Here is a 6000-nt window from a genome sequence, read left to right on the forward strand (position 1 = left end):
AGTATGTACAGTACAAACACACACACACACACACACACACACACACACACACACACACACACACACACACCACACACACACACACACACACACACACACACACACACACACACACACACACACATGTCCACATATATTATACAAAAAAAACCTACATTAGATGAGATTAATCATGATTAATCAATCTAAGCACTGATATATATATATATATATATATATATATATATATATATATATATATATATATATATATATATATATATATATATATATATATATATATATAACACATGTATGATGTTGGTGGAAGCACACAGAAGATGAGACCATCTCATGCTGGCTGTCTGTTGAGTTTGTAGTCCTAAAACCTCAAAGAATTTGCATTTTGAGGCAATGGGATAGTGATTAGTAAAATATACCTTTACCTGAAGACACTTTCGTGTTTGTCTAATTAACCACATTCCTTTTTTTTCATTTCAGAAAAATGCTATTCTAAAAACCCATAGGAGATTCCCGAGAGAACTCATAGTGAATTAGCCTTCTGAGTTGACAAATTGACGTCATGGCTGTACAGTTCTATTAAATATTTTCTCTTTGTTTAAAGCAGCGTTCCTGATCTTCATTTCCATTAGCTCATCCTCATCCTAAGATCCGACTCCAAAACTCTACATCACAGAATCTCTTGTAAATACCAACATAACAAACACTAACAAGTCTTCTCCTTTTCTCATCTTTTTCGAAAACATTACATATGCTGGGAACACAAAATCCTCTGCCCAGTTTAAGCTCAAAAGGGAACACGAAACTGCACTTTGATCTTAAGCAAGTAGTTTAATTAAACCAAAACAGATTTTGAATTAGAACAATGACATAACAAAACATAATTTTATTGGGTCATATTAAATATAAACAGTTAAGTAAAGACAACCTATATTGACTTTCTTTCAGTGCAATTCAGCATAGTTTAAAAGGGGCAGAAGGGGTTTGAACAGAATATGTTAGGCACATTTTTTGCATGTGAATAAGCAGCGTTCTTGCTCAGCTATTCTCGTGATCTTTTTATGAGTAAGCAATGCTTTATGAAAAAAGTAGTGCACCACATTAGTAGTGTAGTTCTACTAAATGTAAGGTGACTGTGGGGCAATTGGAAACAGATAGGAAGTAAAAGACCTGTCATATGTTCCTGTAGCCAAATCGAACATGCTTTGTTGAAGCAGCTGTCTAGCATTCTCAATAATGACCACCAGGGGCTACAGACTATATACTGCAGAAAATTAGAACAGTAATCTGAAGTTATTTGTTACTCTTTCTCATTTCTCACACTGAAGATGTCATTAGACTTGCTATATGGATTTACAACATTATATAATAATTAAACTTATATAATATTTTTATTTTATTTTATTTTTTTTCATTGGGAAATAATTCTGAGTTTTGTGCATTAAAACCAAATTATATGTTGGCATATGCAGTGCCACAACTAAAACAAAAATCTTTTTATTTTTGATACAATCAAACAATTTGAAAGGTTACTTGAATCTTTTTTGAAAATGACATGCATGTAGTGCATTTGGGGCTAGAATGAGTTCTGTAATCCCATGGGTTGGAATCAGAGAACTATAGATGAAAGTAACTCCACCAGCAAAACAGAGGCTCAGCTGGAAGGTAAGTGGCAATCATGATTGCATTTGCATTCACAGTGTTCCCTTTGAAAATGTTCTCTCTTGTGCAATGCATAATCCTATACGCAACACAACCAAATATTTAATTAAGATGAGTTTACACATTTCAAGGCCCAAGGATTTTACAAAAGGGAAAGAAATGCATGCAGTATATGCACATTATATGCACATCATTCCTTCTTCTTTCTCCCTCTCAGACAGACACTCATACAATAAACATGCAGATGCATGAACAGACAGACTAACACACAGGCGTGCGTGTTATCTACACACACATACACACACTGACGATCAGATAAGGAGGGTGTTCCACATTCCACGTTGTTGTTATTACGTTTGATACGTGTGGTGATGAATGCGCCCGATCTGATGTGTGCAGGGCATCTTTGATTCTCTGTTATTATTTATTTGTGTGTGTAATGCTGTTTGCCCATGTAGCAGGAGGGAAACTGAATTAATTTCCTCTCTGTGGGTTTGGTGTCAGTGTGCACAGATGAATTATGCCGCACTCACACTTCATGTCATTTCCTCTACATCCGGCAACATTGTCACCATTTGGTAACCTGAAAACAAATTATCCCACTCTGGCACAAGTTCAAATTCAATTATAGCAGCCCACAGTAATTATGTGGAGGTATAAAAGAATAATAAATGCAAAATAATTAATTAACCTAATAATCTTTATTTATGCGCCCCTCATATTAAGCCTGTGATCTCTCCATTGTGGCGGTGTGCTCTAAATTAGACTGAACAGCTGTGGATGTAGAAGAAGTGGCATCAGTGGCATTAATAATATTCAATTCTCCTGTGCTTATTATAAAACAAGGCCAAATACTTCACATAATGCAAATCTTTTAGTTGCATTTTTATAGGCCAACCTAATATGATGTGATAATGACACCTTTCACAATATAGTTACAAATTCAATCATGTACTGTATTTTGCCTTGTGATTTATCTTATAGCAGCTTACACATCCTTTTGCATTTGTTAAAAATGACTCTTGTCATCTGGGCCTCGGACCTGTGACCCACAGCATTACTTTTCCACCCAGAGCTCCAAATTATTCTCTGCTATGAATCTAAAGAAGAGCGTCTTCTGCTGTGACCTTGGCAAACTGACAAATCAGCTTTGCTCCACTGTGTATAGAACAGATACTCAAGATTCAGCCACAGTCTTCTTAGAGATCAAGCTTATTTCCAATTATACATGATTCATATCAGTAAAATTCTCAGGCTGTTGGGTCTGTGCAATTGGCTTGGCCTTCAGTCTTCATTATCAGACACTGAGGTCTTTGATCTGTCTCCCCTTTGTAATGCAATAAAGTCAAATTTTCATTGAACAAAGTGTTGTTCGGCTGGTGTCACATCTCAAAAAGCCCTTCAGAAAAAGAGTCTGATACATTTGCTATCATCAATGCAGTCATATAACCAAAGGCAGGGTCTAAAATATTTACCATGTTTATTTTATAAGGGCACACCGCATAGTTGAGTAAGAATCTAAAAAGGTAACTGAATATTAAATTATGTATCTCCCATGTCACTGAGATCACTGATGTGCTTGGGTATAGCTGATTTTTGAGTGTTCTAATCTGATGCATTTGAATATTACAGTTTTTCTCAATCGCTTTGGCTCAATTCTCGAATGAACAATTAGTTTCTTGTTTACATCAGATTTGAATTTCTTATTGATTTAAGCAAATTGCATGTGTTTTGGCACATGTGTGCATAAGAGTAAGTATATTGTCTACAATTTGCACAATAACTAAATGCACTTCAACGAGCCAAAAAGGGCCCACGTCACTCCTCTGTTCATCTCTCTGCACTGGCTACCACTCGCTGCTCGCATCAAGTTCAAGGCATTGACGCTTGCTTACAGATCTACCACAGGGTCAGCTCCCTCCTACTTTCACTCACTCCTATGAGTCTACATCCCTACCAGAAGCCTACGATCAGTCAATATGCGACGTCTCGTGGTACCATCACAGAGAGCCACAAAATCACTTTCCAGAACATTCTCATTCACGGTTCCATGCAGGTGGAATGCTCTCCCCACCCTCATCCGGAAAGCAGAATCCCTGACAACATTCAAAAGACAACTGAAAACTCATCTCTTCCGTGAGCACTTAACCTCATATAAAAAAAAAAAAACATTTCTTTCCTTTTCCTTTAATCCTCCCTTATCCTTTCCTTTAATCCTCCCTAATTCTCCCTTATCGGGCTTATGCTACTCTGAACAATGCCTGAACTTCGTATTTTGAGCACTTCTTGCATTGTTTTTGCCTCTTCGCGATGACTCGCTTAATTTAGTCCTAAATTGTAAGTCGCTTTGGACAAAAGCGTCTATTAAATGACTAAATGTAAATGTGCACTTGTTTATCAAAACTGATGAGTTGATTCTCAGTGAACTGTTCGCAACTTCTAAACATTCTTTCATCGAGCCATCATCAAATGCAAAATTATGCATTTAGTTATCGAAATCTGTCAGACATGCATGTATATTCCATAAAAATCTGACATTGAATGTTTGTAATGTCTGTTAAAGGGGTGGTATAATGCCCTTTTCACAAGATGTAAAATAAGTCTTTGATGTCCCCAAAGTGTGTATGTGAAGGTTTAGCTCAAAATACCCCACAGATATTTTTATATACAGTAGCATGTTAAAATTGTTACTTCTTGAGGGTGAGTAAAAATGCACTGTTTTTGTGTCTGTCCCTTTAAATGCAAATGAGCTGCTGCTCCCAGCACAGAGGGCGGAGCTTCAACAGCTTGCACTCACACAGACATGCACTGAAAATGTAAAAAACTTTTAGTCTTTTATGTTCAAACCGAAGTCAGACAATTATGGAGAGACAAGAAGAAGTGACAACATGTACAGGACATTTCTGAATGGGAATGGTTAGTTGATGAATTTATGAAGCTTACGTATAGTTATCTTCTAGTCATTGATTAGCATATTCTGTCATGATAATCTGTAAATCGCATTCCCGGGAGCGGGTTTATGTAAATTTTAGGGTTTGTGATGTCACTAACCCGGGAGGAATGTCGTGTAGTCCCTACCAGCCGTTTGTTGTAGTCCTTAAAAAGCAATTTATTAAAAGAAAATATCTCTCTTTGCTTTGAACTTTGAGCATTGTAACTTTGCAGACGTTGTTTATGCTCAAAGAGCAACAATACACACTAACTAAAGTTAGAAAAGGGAAATCATAGTCAACCACCCTAGTCTGGCAAGCCAGACCTACATCAAGATGTTGGGTCTGGCAACTCACCATAGACACGGCTCAATCCGAGGGGCGGGATAAACGGCTGTCTTTAAAATTCCCTCTGCACGCAATAGGACAGCGCTTCACCCAACCAGAGCGTTTTCCCAACAGCGGAGCTAGTTGATAGATTCAACTTTTGCCATATCTGGCCGGCAAAACTACGAACACATCTTCCTTTTTTTAAGAATGACTTAAGTGCTGTTCTATGCTCTTTTCTCAAAGAAAAACCTAACTCCAAGTCCTCTAGAGTCGCGGACAAAGCTGTTTCGAAAGATGTTCGCCAGCAGCAGCAGCTCCGTCATTCTTTGTTTTCAAGTGGCAGCTGGCAGGTAATCATCATTATGTTAAGCCCGCCCTGCCTACTCTATACACGATGTGATTGGCCTGACCCAATTTAGGGTTTTGCAGCTCGAAAGTCAATGGAGAGTTGATAGACTGCCCTGGCTGCAAAATACATTTTGCTGCCGCTAGGGTGCGTTTAGATTTCTAGGCTACAACCACCCCTTTAAATTGGCAAAAAACCGACATTGTACTGAAATAGTAATCACATTCTAAACTAATCAGCCAATCAACTTTGGAAGCATATCCTGTATATGGATTTTGCCCAGCACAATTACTATTTTTGAACATGGAGAAAATGCAACCCTAAACAGCAGCAGCTACAGCAGTACTTTAAATATATTTGCATTCATACAGTACATTTTTGTAGAAATGTGTTGCATGTAAACTGAAGAATTCACAGTTGCTTGACATAGAAGAGAAATAGGACAATATAAAACAATGTTAGGTGGTGTTAGGGGAAGAATGAAAAATGTGTAAAAATGAACAAGCAACTGTGAATTTTCAGATTACATGTAAAATATTTTTGTATAAACACAAATGTTAATTTTCTTTTTGTTTACTGTATTGAATTTTCCTATAGTCAACTTTTACCCACTGTTGAAATATGTGTCTAAATATCTCAGTTTGATACACAAAAGCATGACAAAAAAGACATTCTAGTATAGAATGGAAAGTCAACAAAAAAGTTAAATTTGTATAGCAAATATTTCCATGG

Source organism: Scardinius erythrophthalmus (genome assembly GCF_964197995.2).
Source record: "Scardinius erythrophthalmus genome assembly, chromosome: 2".
Taxonomy (NCBI): Eukaryota; Metazoa; Chordata; class Actinopteri; order Cypriniformes; family Leuciscidae; genus Scardinius; species Scardinius erythrophthalmus.